This window comes from Rattus norvegicus, chromosome 3, assembly GCF_036323735.1.
Source record: "Rattus norvegicus strain BN/NHsdMcwi chromosome 3, GRCr8, whole genome shotgun sequence".
Lineage (NCBI taxonomy): Eukaryota > Metazoa > Chordata > Mammalia > Rodentia > Muridae > Rattus > Rattus norvegicus.
Window position 1 is genome coordinate 76001879 of NC_086021.1, and position 20606 is coordinate 76022484.

General features: G+C 39.4%; 1 protein-coding gene across 5 annotated transcripts in view; it reads right to left on the bottom strand.

Moving 5' to 3' along the window:
* Tlk1 (tousled-like kinase 1) overlaps window positions 1-20606 on the bottom strand; it is a 106944-nt gene that overhangs the window by 73576 nt on the left and 12762 nt on the right. Inside the window, exon 1 of one of the 5 annotated variants that reach the window (XM_008761897.4) lies at window positions 8589-8770. The exons of the other annotated variants lie outside the window; for them this stretch is intronic. The gene's annotated coding sequence lies outside the window, so the exon portion shown is untranslated. Of the gene's footprint in view, window positions 1-8588; window positions 8771-20606 lie in introns of those variants that run through there. 5 annotated transcript variants of the gene reach the window in all.

Sequence of the window (20606 nt, forward strand, 5' to 3'; positions counted from 1 at the left end):
AAAGGTTTAGAGAGGCAGAGGAGGCCGGAGCAAGGAGGGAGCTGGGAGAACAAGGCGGTGGATGTTAAGATTCCTCTCTGCACATATTACAGGTTGTTATTATGATTATTCTTTTTTTTTTAAATTAACTTGAGTATTTCTTATTTACATTTCGAGTGTTATTCCCTTTCCCGGTTTCCAGGCCAACATCCCCCTAGCCCCTCCCCCTCCCCTTCTTTATGGGTGTTCCCCTCCCCATCCTCCCCCCATTGCCACCCTCCCCCCAACAATCACGTTCACTGGGGGTTCAGTCTTAGCAGGACCCAGGGCTTCCCCTTACACTGGTGATCTTACTAGGATGTTCAATGCTACCTATGAGGTCAGAGTCCAGGGTCAGTCCATGTATAGTCTTTAGGTAGTGGCTTAGTCCCTGGAAGCTCTGGTTGCTTGGCATTGTTGTTCATATGGGGTCTTGAGCCCCTTCAAGCTCTTCCAGTTCTTTCTCTGATTCCTTCAACGGGGGGTCCTGTTCTCAGTTCAGTGGTTTGCTGCTGGCATTCGCCTCTGTATTTGCTGTATTCTGGCTGTGTCTCTCAGGAGAGATCTACATCCGGCTCCTTGCTTCATCCATCTTGTCTAATTGGGTGGCTGTATATGTATGGGCCACATGTGGGGCAGGCTCTGAATGGGTGTTCCTTCTGTGTCTGTTTTAATCTTTGCCTCTCTATTCTCTGCCAAGGGTATTCTTGTTCCCCTTTTAAAGAAGGAGTGAAGCATTCACATTTTGATCATCCGTCTTGAGTTTCATGTGTTCTATGCATCTAGGGTAATTCAAGCATTTGAGCTAATAAACCACTTATCAATGAGTGCATAACATGTGTGTTTTTCTGTGATTGGGTTACCTCACTCAGGATGATATTTTCCAGTTCCAACCATTTGCCTATGAATTTCATGATATTATGATTATTCTTAAGGGGTGGATATGTACAGGATTTTGTGTTGTCTAGATGGGCAAAATTAAATCTTATCAATTGGATCTGAGGATATTGTGTGGATGTATTGTGGATTGAGAATCTATGTTGGGGTATTGTTTGTTAAGTCTTCATTTTACCAAGTAGTTGTGAGTTTGTAACTACCAGGGGGCGGTTTGCTGGGAGTGTGGGCAGAGTTCGTGGCAGGGAGGCAGGGAGCGGCAGTAGGCCAATCACTGCTGGACTTCTAAAACCATTATTTGACCCAGTAGCTGGAACCAGAGAGTTGGCAGCTAGCAGAGAGCTCCAGTTCCAATGGCCCGTTAGAACCAGCTTTTTTTTTTTTTTTTTTTTTTTAATTTTTACCGCAACATGTGAGTGTCCCTAGCCCAGATCCAGGCACAGAACAGGTGATTTAAGAATACACTGGCAGTGCCTAAAAAAAATCTACCTATAGCCCTAGAGATCTGTTAGCTAACTCAAAACCTTATCAGTTAAGAGCATTCAATCCGTACAAACTTTCAGGCCCCTCTGCAACGCAGACCAGCCCTGCATTTTCATAAGGCCCTGCAAGCACTTTGTGTCTGAGAAACTATGCTGTCAAAAATTTGCCAACCTTCTTTTTTTTTTTTTTTTTAAAGAAAGAGAGACCTAAGTATTTCAATTTCTATAGGCCAGCAGGCAAAATCTTGTATACATTTATATAAGAAGAGAAAAGGTTTCCACAAACTTCATGGACAAAACTCATGCTTTGATGTCTTAAAGTACAAGTTGCTGATAAAAGGAATGGATTCTTTGGGAAACAGATTATTTCACCCATCACTTACTAGGGTTTCCTATTTCTAAAATCTCTTGTGTACACTCTCATAAATACATATCTAAAACCACTCTCTGTGTTTTAAACTTTTAATGTAAAAATTACTTTATAATGTTGTAATGAACTCATAAATAAAAATATGATCCAGCTAGATTAGTCCGCTCAAACACCCATCCAGTCCCTATCTACACCAGCAATAAGTTTCTATAGTTAGAATGGCCATTCTGAGGCCCAAGAACTTCATTTAAAGTTTTACATTTTCATTATTAATTACATTCTTGGATTTGTTTTTACTTTATGTGTGCACTGAGCATATGCATGTGTACCACATGTATGCAGGTGACTGTGGAGGCCAGAAGAGGGTCTCCTCAGGAAGTAGAGTTACAGATGTATGTGAGTTATCATGTAGGTTCTGGGAACTGAACCCAGGTCCTCTGCAAGAACAGCCGGTGTTCCTGACCCTGATATACTTTCACTGACATACACACAGGTAATTACTGATACCAAACCCATCCTGTGATTTTAGTTGAAGACATTCATTACTTGGAAAACAGGTGTAGCATTCTACTGGGTGGCTCTTTAGAAGGTTTGCTTTGCAATGTGTCACTAGAGCACAGAATCAATCAAAAGATCATTAGAATCTCTTCAGCTGTATAACTAAGGAATTCTGAAACGTGGGCGTTTCCTTTGAGCTCGCTACACTATCTGAAACTGCAGGTGGAGTTAAGAACTGCACCCATGCATGTGTGCCAGGCGGAGCACCCACCTTCCTGATAGCACTCGGGTGCACACAAGGGGGCAACAGCACTACATGTGCATTTTTTTTCTTTTTTCTTTTTTTCGGAGCTGGGGACCGAACCCAGGGCCTTGCGCTTGCTAGGCAAGCACTCTACCACTGAGCTAAATCCCCAACCCCTTCTTTTTCTTTTAATTTATTTTATTTTTGGAGTTGTTTTGTTTTGTTTTGTTTTGAGACAGGGTTTCTCTATGTAGCCTTATCTGTCCTATACCAGGCTAGCCTCAAACTCAGAGATCCACCAGCCTCTGCCTCTTGAGTGCTAGAATTAAAAGATGTGCCATCATGCCTGGCATGTGCTCACTATTTTATCTTCTAGCTTTATATTATATTCTTAAAAAAAAAAAAACTGTGAATCTGAAGAAAAAACAATTTTCAAAAGTAAATAGTATTTGGTAATAGTAACTGATAATAGTTGGCCCTCTTTGATCATAAAATTTCAATCTTGGCCTTTAAACAACTGTAAAAGCAAACAAAATATTTTACCAACACCAAGCCAGTCAGGATACTCAGCTTTTGTTACTAACAATTATCTGTGGGAGCAATGCCATCTGAAATCCATGAGAGTGGATGGCATTCACAAGAACGCCTCACATATTCTCTGCAAATGACTTGCTGATGAATAACACATTAACAACCATAGGCTTTGAACAGCTGACTTTTTAAAAATCAGTTTTGAGAATCTGTACAACTTTTATGTGTTCCACACATATTTATCACTACCCATTGTGTCACAGCTTAATGAGTCCACTTCCATTTGTACTTAGGTGTTCCCACAAAACTTTGAAAATGCTTGTAAGTGTTCCGCAAATAATAGTCACAAGATTAATTTTTCTGCCACTTTAAACGTGTCTGAGTTTTCCAATAAATAACAAATGAGTAGCACCAATAACATCTGCCAATTTCTCTAGAGCCAGAAGAACCTCCATAAACCGTGAGCACAGTTTTTAATTGACTATCAGAGCTACCACAGATGTCTTAAGTATTAAAGTCAATTCTTGCCAAAAAGCTAAGAGTTTTAAACAAGTCTCTGGACATAACTTTTTTGAGTTCTATGATTGAACAATTTAATTAACTCAACATCAGTAAATGACTCTGCTTAGGTAGCAAATGAGACCACTGGAAACTTGGTTTGATAGTAACTGCATTTTTTTCATTTAGGGAAAAATTATGCCATGATGAGATACTTAATTTCAAAATTCCTAATTATAATCCCAAAAGTTGGATATGCTGCAGTATGCTTACTCTGGTGATGTCAGTACCAGCACTTCTATCCCAATAATAAAAACAATCTTGCTTGCTTGTGTGTTATTTAATCAACCAAGTCATCCAAATTCCACTCCAGGGCCGAGGCGTAGTTCCATCATACAGTGCACACTTGGCATGTACAATACTTGGATTTCAGCTCCAGCATGTATGTGCACACACATCACTCAAAGTCTATTTTCTCTTGTTTTGATGGACATGAACTAGTAATAATAAAACAAGTAACGAGAGCCATGACACTCAACATACTGCCACATGATACCTGTATCACTAAACGCTACACTCTGAGAGCAGTATAAAGTGATAAAAATTACACTGCACGGCCTCTGTCACAACACTCAGCTCTGTCACTCAATGCAGAAAGAGTCATGGATTTTGGCAACATTAACAATATTGGTGGACACTGAAGTTTCACTATTACTGTTCTTCCTTTGATCCTTTAAAACGTATTTAAAATACAAAAGTACATAGTTATACTATCATCTGAGAGCACATTTTAAAGATTTTAATCTAATCTAAGTTCCCAATTAACCCTCAAGTATTCAGTACTCAACTACAAGGGATGAACCTTTCTAAGAAAAAGTAACACCACTACAATTCATTAAGTTATTGGACAGTGTTTGTATTTTGTAAAAGATTATAGAACATACTAAAAACATTATACATGCTTCAGAAATATCCTACAACAGTACCTGACAGTAATCCTAGAATTCTAGAGGTCAAGGCAAGAAAATCCCAAATCCAAGGCCAGCCAGAGCTACACAGTAAATTCAAGGCTATGCTGAGCTATCTGGCAAGACCCTCTCTCAAAAAGTCACCATCAACAAAAAAGAACATCCTCTAACTACACTACCCTATATTCCATTATTTTTACTTGCCTAATCATCAGATTTATAGTTGTAAACTCCAAATTTCAAATAAATAGGAGCTGGGACTACCCAAATTAGAGATCAACGGCATTCTTTATGATCAAAACCTTAGAGAACAAGAATGAAGCACACGACTTGAACCCATTAGAGCTCTGTGCTGTGTCCCACTCTACTCCTCTGCCTGTCTTTCATCAATGACCAACAACTGTCATAAAGCATGACTTCCCAGAAGAGCATAAAAAATGTGCTACTTATGATCAATAAAAGGTGATGATAAAAGGTGTGCTCCTTACCATCAGTCAGCAGTGCTCACAACTGTGCCACCTTTGTCCATTAAAAACTCTCTAATAGATTCTACTGCTGCGGAGACATCACCATAAAATTTTTAAAAACTTGAAACTTCCCAAAAGTCCAAAAACTAAATTCATTCAAGATTGTTAACTTTCTGTGTTACAGGGACCTGATATGATGGCTTATACATAACAGTTTAAGATTTTCTTTTGTTAATATTTTTCATACAATGCCTAATAAGGCTGAGGACATTTTAGTTAAAAAAGAAAAGAAGGATAAACCTAAGAAACCAGTTTAATAAAATAAGATATTCAATTTAAATAAGTCATCTTTTTTTACTTGTCTTAATGCACTTCAAAGGACAGGGGACAAGAATGAAGAAAACAACAAAGTGTTTTCCTAACACTTTAGGGTTAATTCTGACTAGTGTCTTAAAACATCCATTCTCCAGGGTCTCGCCAGAGAAGTGTGGTTTTCATCTGTCCAAAAATAAATACATACATTTAAAAAAAAAAAAAAAACCGGGGTTGGGGATTTAGCTCAGTGGTAGAGCGCTTGCCTAGGAAGCACAAGGCCCTGGGTTCGGTCCCCAGCTCCGAAAAAAAAGAACCAAAAAAAAAAAAAAAAAAAAAAAATTGCAAAAAAAAAAAAAACCCTTCACTTTCCAACAAGCAACAGATCATTACAGAAAAAGGTAACCAATCAAAATGCCCAAGTATGGAGCCCAGTCCACATCTACAACACAACTCCCTCACCTAAGATTCAGGCAACACTGAAGAAGGGCTGGAAAGATTATTATAGAGGCAGAAAATCAGAGGGTTTGCTATGAGACTAGAAATGTCTCCTAGAAATGTCAGAAGCTATACCCATGATACAGTACCAACATGGCAGCCTAGACATGAAGTGAGCAACGAAAACATGAATAGACACGCTGACATGGAAGAGGGAAATCTCGCAAGACTTCAACCCTAGATGAAGAACTGCAGGCAAAGAAGGGAATGCTGAGAACAGGAGAAATAGACTGCTCAGACAAGTGCATGCCACGTGGGGACTGGATAAAAATGGTCAGTTCTAAAACCACACATAAGTAGCATTACACAGAGTAAACAGGTTGTATTAATACACACACACACACACACACACACACACAGAGAGAGAGAGAGAGAGAGAGAGAGAGAGAGAGAGAGAGAGTAAAGGAAGTTGTAGAATCTTCCTCTGTGGTTAAGGAAAGCCGCCGAGGCTGGGCAGTGTGTATGTAGCATGGCAATGCCTCCATCAAGGCCCCACCAAAAACTGAAAGAAGCCCAGAAAGGCCACTGCATGAAGCTGTAAAAGTGAAACTTGAGTTGTGCTCACGACCCCAAGATAATGAGGTGCCAGAGGCATGGCGTATCTATTAAGGAGGGTACATCCAGGGAGTAGAGCCAGTCAATAGAGAAACAATGTATGCAGCAAAGCTAGAAGGCCATAGCCATCTAAGCCCTCTGACATTAGACATAGAGCCAGAGAATTTGAAGTTTTCTCTACTGGGTTTCAATCTTGCTTTGGTCCAGTATTTCCTCACTATGCCCCAATTCCTCAGTTTGGAAATGGTAATACATATCCAGTGCATATACACACAACTAAAGGAAAAAGAGGCCATGAATTTGAAAAAGGGATAAAGGGAGGTTTAAGAGGAAAGGGAAGGAAAAATTATCTAATTATAGTTTCAAGAATATTTAAAAATATCCACTTTCACATAATCCATTTTCATAGACAATGTTTTACATAACTTACTCTGTCGTTAAATCTGAAATTTGATTCCCTATTTTAAAATAAAATAGTCTCATTTTATGGCAGTTAAACCACAGCATGCTAAATGAGCACCACAAAAATCAATCAAAGTCATTTTCTAACAGCTTTCTCTCACTTGAGTCTAATAAAAACAAACCCTGATTAGCAACAAAGCTAAGGACCCCACAGCTTTCCAGACCCAAAACCTGCCCACAGAGAGCTGGTCTGCAAGGAGTGCTCTCACTCTTAAGCCCCAAAGTCAGGAACTAGACAAGGCTGCCCACTCTCTCCCTACCTATTCAATATAGTACTTGAAGTCCTAGCCAAAGCAATTAGGGACAAAGAGTGGAGCACTGACTGAAGGAAAGAAAGGCCATCCAGAGACTGCCCCACATAGGGATCCATCCCATATGCAGCCACCCAACTCGGTCACTATTGCTGATGCTAAGAAGAGCTTGTTGACAGGAGCCTGATATGGATGTCTCCTGAGATGCTCTGCCAGAGCCCTACTGACACAGATGAGGATGCTTGTAGCTAACCATCGGACTGAGCACAGGGAACCCAAAGGAGGAGTTAGAGAAAAGACTGAAGGAGCTGAAGGGGTTTGCAATCCCATAGGAAGAACAACATATCAACCAACCAGATGACCCCTTCTCTCCAGAGCTCTCAGAGCTCCCAGGGACTAAACCACTAGCCAAGGAGTACACATAGAGGGACCCAAGGTTCCGGCCAGCCACATTTGTAGCAGAGGATGGCATTGGCATCGATAGGAGAAGCCCTTGGTCTTATGAAGGCTCATTTCCCCAGTGTAGGGGAATGCCAAGGTGTTGAGGTGGGAGTGACTGGGTGGGAGTGGGAGCATCTTCATAGAAGCAGGGGGAGGGGGGAAGGGGGATGGAAGGGGAAAGGGGGATAACATTTGAAATATAAATACATAAAATATCCAATAAAAAAGTGAAAAAAAGAAAAAAACCATACCCTAAACTTTCTAATAGTTTTAGTTAGGACTCTCTTTTTAAGTGTTTGGTATATCGAGTTTTTACCCAAAAGGAAAAAGGTCTCAATTTTATCATGAATGAAACCTTTCCCACTGATTTGAAATACCTCTCTAGTCACCTATCACATTTCCCACAAGCAAAGTCTGGATACTTAATTCTGTTCTAAGTAAACTATCTCTGAGATATATATACACCTAACCCCTACCTACATCTACACACAGACACACAGACACACAGACACAGAGACAGACAGACAGACAGACAGACACACACACACACACACACACACACACAGAGAGATATTGCACACACTTACATAAGCATATACAATAACAAAGTATTTTATCCAAATGATTAGAGTTATAACAGGCACAGTATCTAATGTATATGTTCAACCATATAAACCTGTAGTGAGAAGACAGTCTACTCTAGACTCACTCCAAGTCTAATGCTGTATTGTTTTAAAGACTATTCTTGTAGTCCTCACAGGGAAGAATTAAGATATACTGAGACAAAACTGCACAGATTGAATCAACATCAATACATTGGATTTCTGCTTCTCTAAAAATTTTAAAAACTTTTAAAAACTAATTTTAAAAAATGTCTGATGAAGTGAAAATTTCTGGTTTCTTTTGGAATCTTAGTTGTGTCACATGATGTTTTTCTGGAAGCTGTCTTGTAAGAGAATGTTTTGCTGAAGCAGACACTCAAGAGAACATGTGATGTTTTGCTAGAGCAGACACTTTTAGAAGGTCCATGATGTTTGGAGAGAGTATAAATGGAACCCCACAGACAATGAGAGGACGCTCTTGCATTATTACTACACACTTTGCTTGTCTCACTTCTTCGATGGTCTTCACTTTGTAGAGAACTTGCCAGAGAACTTCTTGTGGTATTCAGTTGATTCCACTGACTCGTGCTGATTTGGCAAGGCCTTGTGGTTTCTGCTGGATCCAGCCATGGCTACTGATTGATGTCTGGTATTTCCATTGGTCTGAACTGATGGTATCCTGATAATGAAGAATTTAGTCACCCTAAAGAACTACTTCTAAACAGGCCTACAACCCTCTTTTCCTATTAACCTTCTTTCTCCCCTTCTTCTAGTCAATGGGTTAGAAGAGAAGTTGAAGCATTCAAGAACCCTAAATGAAGTAGGTTTAGTCTGATAACTAATCTTCCATTAAAAACAAACAAACAAACAAACAAACAAACAAGCTGGGTTAGAGGAGATGGTTCAGCATTTGCAACACAAGTCTGAAGACCTGAATCTGGATTGACAGAAATCTATAAGCCAGCCAGCCTCGAATATGCAACAGAAACAACAGTAGACCCCGTGTCAAAGAAGAACAAAGGTCAGAGCCTATACTGGCAGCTGCTCCTCTGACCTACAGGCATGTCATGGCACACACTATACACACACTCTAACTGTGCAGACTTGGTCAAGTCCTTCCCACCCCTATTCAGCATCCTTATATATAAAATAGAAAAATGATACAAAATTTATACATCTGTTACAGTAAAATAAGCTTATTTTTTGTATGTTGTACTAAACCTGCCACTTAGGGTTCATCATTTCAATAAAATGCACTTATTCACATGCTAACATATAAGTGTACACCAGCACATATAATATACACCTCATGATTTACACTCTTTCCAACTTTCTCCCCGGGGTCTGAAATTCCTAGTGGGTAGAACTGATTTTAATGCTTAATTTCTCTAATGTCGTGTAAGATAATTAACCAAGATCTTTTTTCTCTAGCCTTGGGCTTACAATTTTAATTTTCTCCCTCATGCAGTCATACATGAATATACAAATACATACTTTATACTAGATCTTATTTCTATATTAACATATAGTCCCATTTTAAAAATAAGGAAATTGAGAACACTTCTAGGAGACGTCTGTATGTATTACAGAAAGAGAGTGGAGAAAGTAGAGTCAGTGTACAACGGGGCTGGGAGAAAGAATATTCCCCAGTACAGTGTCAGCACACAGTCAGTCAGAAACTGAGCTTACACTCCTCCAACTACTCCCTGCTCCTTCATCTTTTCTGCTTTTGTGCATTTCCTTACTCTTAAAATAACAGCTACTTTTTAGAACAATAGAAATATAGAAAGCTCCCTCTCCTGAACTACCCCTTCTCAATCCTACTCCTCAGAGGTATAGGATACCTATATAATCATTTAAAAATATGTCTTCTTTCAATTGTCAATTCACTGACAAGATTTATTTTATAATGTTAATCGTTTGCCATGAGCAAAGAGTATGTATTTTTATTTTAAAAAGAAGCAATTTCATTTTGTTCTCTTTGGACCTTAATAAAGAACACAAAACAGAGCCAGGCATGATGGAGCACGCCTTTAATTCCAGCACTAAGGAGGCGGAGGCAGGAGGATCTCTGAGAGTTTGAGGCCTACCTGGTCTACAAAGAGAGTTCCAGGTGGTTATACAGAGAAACCCTGTCTTGAACAAACAAACAAAAAACAACAACAACAACACACACAAATTGCTGACAATAATGAAAAATGCAAAAGTGCACAGTAATTAAATTTAAACCCCACCTGTAGCCCTAACACCCAATGAAAACCAAAGTGAACATTCTGTTTATTTTTCTCTCAGATACTTTCCCCCTTCATTTTCTAATAAAGATTATGTATCTTAATAGCTGTAAAAGTAACTTTTATTTACCTGAAGTAATTGTCTCTGATCATCAGCTAACACAGGCCTAGTCCTGGAAGCTTCCAACCTCTGTGCAATCGTATCTAGGCCTAGGATGTTTTCAGCCTCTGAGAGTTGCTGCTGAATAAGCTCACCCTTCCTAGTTCTTTCAGATCTCTCTGGCTGGCTGGTTCAACTCAGCTGTTCTGCCTCAAACTCCCTCCAAGCTGACTGATTCCATCTGGCTTCTCTCTTGACCTCTCCTGAACTGCTCTGCTTGACCTCATACTAACTTTGACAATCTGTTCTAATTTTCCGGTTCATTTTCAATTTCTTTCTTCACCTGTGTCTAGTTTATTTTCTCTTCAACCTGTCTCTGTAAAACTCTCCCAGTAAAACTGCCTCCTACTGTTTTCTTCCCTCTGGGCTGCTCCCGCTTATCTTGCCTCTTCCCTCTCTTTTCCCCTGAGAGTTGGGCATATCCTATACTGTCAAATCTTTCTGATTCATCGCTTTGTCTGCCACTCAATTAGACATCACTTTCAAACACAAGTGTCTCCTACAAACTAACTTTACCTGCATTGCTTGGGATTTAAGGTGTGTACTACTAAGGGGATATCTGTATTACAGGCAGAGGGATTAAAGGTGTGTGCTAAGGGCTGAGCCACACATAACTAAAAAGTTTTGTTTTGTTTTCCAGAAAAAACAATCTCAGGGTTCACAGTGGGATCAAATATCCTGCAACAAGTACCTCCTAATAGTTACAACTTCAAAGTGAAAACAAAAGTTCATGGTGTGACAACGATTGTGTATGTTAACATACTGCTAAATCAAAGAACATGCATAAAAATTCTTATCAATCCAATTCTCAGTTTGAGTTTATTTTTCATAACTAACAATCAAATGTTCAAAACTCATCAAGTTGTCGATTCCCAATGCCCCCCCACCAAAAACAAAAACCAAGTATACATTTTTGAAAAATAAAACCTGAACGTTTTAGAGAAAAAAAAATACTAATTGTTCACCAAAACTGCAAGCCACAAATAATGTAAGAAACTTAGAATTTGTGTAACAAACTCAGCATCCTTGCTCTCACTTCGGCTGAAGAAATACGATCTCTCCTGAGTCTGGAGCTGACTGGCCCAGACTGGTTGCCCAGAATCTTCCTGTCTCCAGCTCCCCGGTCCCAGATTGCACGACATAGTGCTGCACCAGGTATCCAAACTGAAGACCTCAAGTTTGTAAGGCCAGCACTTTTTAGCCTAATCCTATCCTCAGACGGAATTTTTTGGAGATACTGAATTTGGTTCTCTTTAGAGGTATAAATAAGAAAGGACAAAAGGGAGGTTCACTGTCCGGGCTTCCTTGCTTATCAATACAGCAGTAAGGACGGACGCTCAGGGCTCTGTACTGAGGCAATGACTCACGTGTCCTCAGAGCATGAGATGAGGAGGAGGAAAGGCATGGATGCAGCACAGCATGCACAACTCAAGAGTAAGAAGATGGAAAACTGCTGCTTCTCTGCCATCAACATACAGAACCCTCCTACCCTGGGGACCATTTAACTGACTTATGCTACTATACATAAGCCAGAAGGACAAAACATTGCTTCAACTTGCTACATGAATAATAAAAAAAGAACTTGAAATTATTTTGTCTGGGTACATCATAAAACTTATCACTTACCACTAGTTGATTATGCTACACAGGCAAGGTATGACTGGATAATTCTCTGACACGGGAAAAAATTAATCCTGAATATATTTTTGTAACCCTAGAAAAGCTCCTCATTCCAAGTTGTTATTTATCTTACAGTGTAATTCACTGCTAGCACACTCCTATAACACCCAGAATGGGGATGGAAAGCAGGTGGATCCTAGGTTCCCAGTCAGCTTGGACTTAAAAATGAGACAGTCTCAAAACCATGGAAACTGGGATAGTTAGTGATAAAGCACTTGCCAGCATGCATAAGGCCCGGATGGCTGAATCCTCAGCACTGACAATAATAGTAACTAAAAATAGTAAGGTTTTGAGATGCTGAACATCTCTATTGGCATTCACAGCCAATCAACCCTGCTTCATGTTCTTAACAAGTGTACTTTGTCAGCTCATTGACAAAGGAAAAGACAAACGTGTCTGTTTAAAATGCTGGCTGCCTAAAACAAACAACAGCAACAATATAAAACTAATAAAATACGGTTGGCTTGGGCCAGCAAGACGGTACCGTGGGAGTGAGTAAAGGTACACGCTTCACAAGCCCAACAACAATAATCAGAATCCATATAAAAGCAGATGGAAAAACCAATTCTACAAATTGGTTCCCCAGCTACACTCACAGGAGCGCACGCTAATAATTTAAGTTTAAAAAAATAGTTGGCTGATAATTTAAAAAACAGGCCACAATCTTAGATGTTTCCTTGGCTTAGCCATACATGGCTAAAAGTGCATGAAGATATTCTGGTCCAGCAATTCTACATGCATACATGCAGAGGACTGGAAAAACCAATGTCAGACCCATTTGTGTTCCCATATTTACTGCAACGTTGTCCATAACAGCCAAGACACAGAATCAACCTGTGTCACTCAACAGATAATACATTTTTAAAAGTTGGCATGTGGGGTTGGGGATTTAGCTCAGTGGTAGAGCGCTTGCCTAGCAAGCGCAAGGCCCTGGGTTCAGTCCCCAGCTCCGAAAAAAAAAAAAAAAAAGTTGGCATGTATATACAATGGAATACTATTTAGCCTTTTAGAAACATCCATCCCAACAAGCAAGCATGAGCAAACCCACATAAGGCATTTGCTAAGAACCACAAACCAGGCAAAGGAAGACATACCATGTACACGTGGAATCAAACAAGTTTACCTCACAAGAAAGAACAGACTGGGATCGGTTGGGGTGTGGATTGAGGAAATAAATGCTAGTTAAAGCATACAAAGATTCTGTTAAAGTACACCTCACAATAGCATTACTGTAAGAGGTAGAAGCATTGTAAATGTCATTGGTAGAACAATGAATAAACACACTGTAGGACTTCACTAAGCCTAACAAAGAAGAAATTCTGACAGTTGCAGAAATACGGTAAGCCTTTGAAGACATTACACTAAGTAAGCCATAATAAAAAGGATATTAGTGTATAGTGTATGATTTCACTCAAACAGGAGTAGTCAGACTCAGAAACAGAAAGTCCAGTGTAGTGCCAGGAGCTAGGGATAGGGGAGAATGCAGTCATGGGTTTAACACAGGCTTTACAAGATAAAAACAATCTAGAGATAGCTGTTCAACAATAAAACCTCATACACTTGTCAGTACTAAACTCAGAAATGATTAAGACAGTAAACTGCATGTCAAGTATTTCTCACAATTAAATGTTTTAATACAATTAACATACTTGCATTGCTACACCAATAAGAGAGTAAGACTTTTGGTTCTTGACAAACACCTGCTAACCACTAACATCCTTAGAAAAGGAACAACCAGTTTGTTTCATGCATAAAAATCAAATTTCCATGTCCACAGACGGTACTTCATTTTTATACATGGCCAACCCATTTATCATCAATCTGCCCCTGTGCCTACACTGCTACACAAAGAGCAGTTGTACTGATTCTTTCCAAAAAAAAAGGTTTGGGTTGGGGAAGTGCTCAGTTGGTCGAGTGCTCGCCTAATGTGCATGAGGCCCTGGCTTTTATCGCCAACACCACATAAATGGCAGAGTCGTACATACGTGGGAGGGTCAGAAGTTCAAGGTCATCCTGGATACTTATTAAGTTGGCCACCATGCCTGAGTTAATGGAGACCTTGTCTCAAAAGAAAAAAAAAAAAAAGAAAACAAATTACAAAAAGCTGTTTTCAGGTTCCAAAGCACAGTTCAGTGGTTCAGCATGTACAAGACTATGGCTATGGCTATGATTCTCACCCTCTCCACCCACAAAGGTCTGACAACACATCTAATTCCAAAGTTAGGGATAAGATGACCAGAAATAAACTATCAAAAACACTGATTCAATACAGTATATTTTTGAAAAATAAAGTCAATTATAGTTTTTATGTGCCTTTTTTTAACTTTAATCACCAAAAGGTAGACACAAGTATAAGCATACCAAAAATGTTGCACTGTGAACTTTCCATACATATATATTATATATTTTGCTCATATACCATTCTATACCCTATTACTATCCCAGTCTACTCCCCAAAGCCCTCCATGTTCATGTGTCTTATTTACCTGTGTTTGTAGGTGTTCTAATCTGGGGTTTATGTATAAAAGAAAAAGTGGTATTTGAGTTCTGCTCATTTTTCTTCATATAATGCATTCACTACAGTAGAATTAAAGTCTACTTTGAATACAGTATACCTTTATCTACCCATTGGCTGACATTTAGGCAATCCTATGCATCCTGTCTGTTCTGAATCCAATCACTCACTGATAACCTGGGTGTGTAGGTATCTTTCACATGCTGACCGTTACTCCTTCAAGTGTGTGATCAAGTGCTATAGGAGGAGCGTATGGCAGTTCTAGTTAAGGAAACTCCAGTTCTCCACAATAGCTGAACTATTTAGATTCCCATACACAGTGTCTAAGGGGTTATTCCCTCAAATTCTCCAGTATGTGTTTCCTTTTTTTTTTTCTTCTAATAGGCTGAGGTTGTACCCAGGGTCCCAAATAATGGGCAAGAGCCCCACACCAGACTATGCCTCTGGCTCTTTTACTGTTTAAGTCAGGGTCTTTCAAAGTTGCTCAGGCTGGCCTTGACTTCACTGAATACCTAGGATTATAGTCCTCTGCCACTAGGCCCAGCTGATTTCTCCTCTGATTAGAGTGAAGGTGAAGATAACAGAAGGTTTCTCTTGTTGTTTGAGACAGAGTCCTGCTATGGAGCTGGCTGGCCTGGAACTTGCTATGTAGGCCAAGTAGGCCTTGAACTTGCAGCAATCTTCCTGCCACTGTCTCAACAATGCTGGAATTCCATGTACATTTACCACCAAGTCCTAATAACTAAGAATGCTGCCTGTAGAAACTTCATCAGTAATTAAACCTTTAGGCTTTCCCTATTGAATATAGGCTTTACACTAACCACTAATGCTAAAACCTTATATAGATCTACACAAATTTAAAGTATCTTAAATTCATTCATTCTCATTCTCAATCTCAAAACCAGCAAACATACATGTCAAGAAAGAACTTTTATGAAAAGCTTATATTACTTTCTCATTTTCTTAAATGATGAAAATGGTTAAGACTGGAAATGAGGACTGTCATGTATCACATTCATTTTCAAAGAAATAAAATGCTTATAAAAGTCAGGACTTTAGACAATAATGAAATCTCTCCATATGTAAGAAGGTGATATGATTCATTACATGTCTTCATTATATTCATTATAATCAGCTTCATTATAACTAATCAATGAAGAAAGAGCTATTTACAAATCAATTTTATTGGCATAACTTGGTTGCCCCAAAAATGGTTCACAAAAATCTTAAAAGTATCACTACTTCAAATTAAACGTACAACTCCAGGTAAGCTGACCAGTTTGACATCACTAAAGGCAATCTAAACAAAAGATAAAAGGGAAAAGGGAAATAAAAAAAATATTCAAAAATTGAAAACCAATTTGTGTATTAAAATAGAATGCAGTGGTAGTGCCTCACCTTAGTGATTTTACATAAACTGGACCAATTCTCACTAAGGATCCATGAAAGTCGCTTCCCGATACAGGCAGTGAAGAGCAATTTTATAAATAATGTAGGTAGGTAGGGGTACGTGTATGCATGTATCCATTTTTATAAAGTAGTTTAACTGGTGTCTATATAGGAGATAACATTCCTTCCAGAAAGCCAGGGTTTGCCTAAGGTCAAGTACAGGATAGCATCTCTCAAGCTACTGTTCAGGGGCATCCTGGAGATCCCAAAATACAGCTCTCTGAATAGATTTAAAGCTCACTCCGGAGGAGAAAACACATCCCTGGTCCTGTAAATCTGGCTAAGAGCCACACCTGGAGATCTCACAGGCCCCAGGAGTGAATCTCTAAATGGACACTATAACAAGTTGACTTCTAGACTCTATCTCTACACTCACAGATCAGTACAGCTCTCAGACTTATCAGAGACGCTGCTTTGTGCACTGGAATGGAGAGTGAGGAATGCAAGAGACTCACAACTGGTCAAAGTGCAAAGTGCAGAGTGTCAATGCAGTGCTCAGTTACAAATGAGACAATACCCCACACACACATCCGAAAAAGCAAAATCGAAACAAAATTGTGCTCTTGATGAGGGAGGGAGGAGTAATACTCTAAAATCCTGAGGTTGGGAATGCCCAAGCAAAGCTTCTGAACATAACAGGACAACTGCACCCATCAACTCACAGCAGCTGTGGTTGCCTGCACAAGAACAGAACAAGATCAAGCCAGTCAATGTCTACCATGGAAGAGAGAGGGGCTCAGAAGCCCCGCCCCTAACTGAGTAGCTATGGACACTCAACAGCTTCTGGAGAAGGACCACACTTCAGTGGATGGCCCCATATCATTCGTTGGTAAGTCATTTAGTCAACAACAAAAGCTGACACAAAAAGTGGAAAGGGACAGCATGGATTGAGGGAAATAAAGAGAAAAAGAAAATTAAGAGAAATATTTTTCCAGCACTTGGGGAGCAGAGGAAGATCTCTATGAGTTCAAGGCCAGTCTGGTCTACAGAGCAAGTTCCAGGATGGCCAATGCTACACAGAAAATTCCTGTCCCAACCCCCGACTCCCAAATATATAAACGGAAATTACAAAATGCTTTGAACTGAATAAAATGCAATATCCGTACAAACAAAAAACAAAAACCTATCCACTCAGCACAACAAACACACACACACAACACACACAACACACACACACACACGCACACACACACACATACACACACACACAGAGCACAACATCAAAATCTAAGAAAGAACAGCGCTGAACTACAGAACTTAAAAGGTTAACTGTGTTTTGAGGGAGGCATTAACCCTCACTTCGAGAACACTTCAAGAACTACATAAACCCTAATTACACGAGAGGAAGGATTCAGAAATCCCAGAGCTGAATGTTTATCACAGCTTTAAAAAAAAAACCAACAAATTAAACCCAAGAGCTTCAAAGAAAGAGGAGGACAAAACCCAGAACTAGTTCATTTAGGTCCTGGCTTCTAAGATGACCAAGAAGAGAAGGAACACTGGTCCAACCATGGACTGCACACAGCATGTGCTGCAGGTCAAAGCTATGACCAAGTTCATCACCTGAACAGAGCAAAGACTGCTGCTGTTAGGAAGGCTTCTGAAGCATCACCAATGCTTGTATGTCCATGTGAACGTGAACTACTGCATAAAGCTGCCCTTCACATCAGGAAGGACAGGAATCAACACACAAACTGGGAAGGACGAGGACTCTGATGTGTATTTACTGGTTCTGCCCCATGTCCCCAGCCAAAACCCACGTGAAGAACAGTACTGTTTCTAAAACTTTTTACATTTCTTTATTTGGAGAAGAATGTGTGCCACACCACACATGTGGAAGTTACAGGACAATTTGCAGAAACTGGTTCTTTCCTAGGTGTCAAGGATCAAGCTCAAGTGGCTAGGCTTCATGGGTCATCTTGTGGGGTCATCAAGAACTAGACTCTTAAAAATGGAAGAAAAACAATCTTGGGGGAGGGAGAGCAGAATGAAACTAAAACTAAAACAAAAGTCAAGCAAAATGCAAAGAGAAAGAATGAGCAGAGCTGAAAGTTAACTGCTGAGGACTGATTGCTGCTAAAAGACACAGGCAGCAATTACATACCACTTCAGGACAAGGCAGCACCATATTAAAGACAAAAACATAGGAACAACTAAAACTTGAATTTTCCTTTAAAAAAAAAAAAAGAGGGGAGAATAAATCCCTAAAAATATGCTTCTGTGTGTCAAAACTGGTACAAAAATGAAAACTTCAAAGAACTCTAAACACATTAACAGAAACTGACACCATTTTTGTAAACGTCTCCAGAAAATGTCCAGACCTAGAGAGCTTGACCAATAAACTATCAAAAGTAAAGGAAAATGTAACACTGTTCTTAGCCTCCTAGAAATAATGGTAAACACAAAATCATTTGTCAATTCATTTTTAGGGAGGAAATGCTACTGTAACACAAAATCTGACAAAGAAATGTATACAAAAGGAAAGTTGCAAATCTGCTTCATGAATATAGGCACAAAATACCTAGTAAAATTATTCAGCAATGTGCATATAAGTAGTAATAATTTCAACACTAGGCTGGAAAGGCAAGGTTGGTTCAATTAAGGCCAGTAGCAATCCCACATTGTAGGAGTTAATCATGTGAGCAGGTTGAGAAGTGTTTTGAGTTAAGGAAAACATCCCTATCCTAAAAGTACTCAGTGCCTGGTACTTAGCACCAAGAGGACTAACTCAGGAAGACCCACCTCAATATTGATGGCATCATCCTAGAGGCTGGAGCCTGGATGAGACAGAGACAAGAAAAAAAGGAAAGTGCAGTATCTCTTGAGTCTCTCAACACATCACACCTGAGCTCCATGAGCCCAAATAAATCTTCTTTAGAATGTTGTTCTTTCAGGTATGTCACAGTACCCAACACACGCTCTCGCTCTCGCTCGCTCTCTCTCTCTCTCTCTCTCTCTCTCTCTCTCTCTCTCTCTCTCATGACCTCATTTAAAAGACTTGGAAATTTTTACTTATCTAAATAGATACAGAGCTTTTTTTTTTTTTTTATTAACTTGAGTATTTCTTATATACATTTCGAGTGTTATTCCCTTTCCCGGTTTCCGGGCAAACATCCCCCTCCCCCCTCCCCTTCCTTATGGGTGTTCCCCTCCCAACCCTCCCCCCATTGCCGCCCTCCCCCCATAGACTAGTTCACTGGGGGTTCAGTCTTAGCAGGACCCAGGGCTTCCCCTTCCACTGGTGCTCTTACTAGGATATTCATTGCTACCTATGGGGTCAGAGTCCAGGGTCAGTCCATGTATAGTCTTTAGGTAGTGGCTTAGTCCCTGGAAGCTCTGGTTGCTTGGCATTGTTGAGAGCTTTTAATGAAAACACTTATTCATTATTTAAACAAGAGCCATTAATTAGGAACACCAAGGAATTTCCTTCAACTAAAGGTGACAGATCAAATGCCAAAACACCAAATTGAAAAATACTAAAAGACTGCAAAATACAAGATAACAGGTCCATTATAACACTTAATTGGTCAACGCAGTAAATCTAGAACAAAAACTACCAACTGCAAAGGATGAAACAATCGCCCTCATTGCCCCTATACGCTGACAGAAATGCAAATGAGCTTGGAAGTAAAAGAATTATAAGCAAGGTTACTAGTTACCAAGTCAACATAAAATATTAACTGTTTCTACATTATCAACAATAAAACAAAAATAATGTCTAAGAAGACATAATTTGTAATCACATTGAAAGGCATAAAACACCTGAAAGTCTAACAATAATTATGTGATCATTATGGAGAAATTATAAATTATTAACAGAAATGGGATACTGCATATATGATTTGGAATACTCATTATTTTTTTAGATGGTCTATAAATTTAATGTGTAATCTCAAATAGGTTGATGGTGTTTTGGTTTGTTTTTACTTTTTTGTAGAATTTTCAGGAGCTAAAATTAACCAATAACAATCCTAAAGAAAAGCAGAAGTCCATACAAATTTTCTATTGCACACTTACAAATTACCACAAGGGTCTCTGTTTAGAGGCTCATAAATATGAAATCAATGGTAACTAGGCTATATCTCTGTCGAGTTGCTCTAAGAGATGTTAAAGGGTGAATCGGAAATATCCCCCTTATGTTTATGTGCTCAGACTCCAGCTGAAAGCTATAGAGTCTTTAAGTCAACCTGGTGGGAACAGCTGCTGTCACACTCTTACCAGCACACGCACAACCACCATGACAGACTATAATCTTCTGAAACTATGCACCAACTCGTTTCCTCTTTCATAAGCTGTTCCTGTCTAGTATCCCAATTACAAGAGTATCATGACAAATATTACAACAGTACAAAAAGTAATGATTATAGAGGAAAACATGCTTCCACATCCATTCAGAATGTAGGCATGACTCAGTTTATAGGCCCAAGGTCCCCATTTCCATGTATTGATTGGGGGTGGGACTTATCTTCTGTGGTTTATC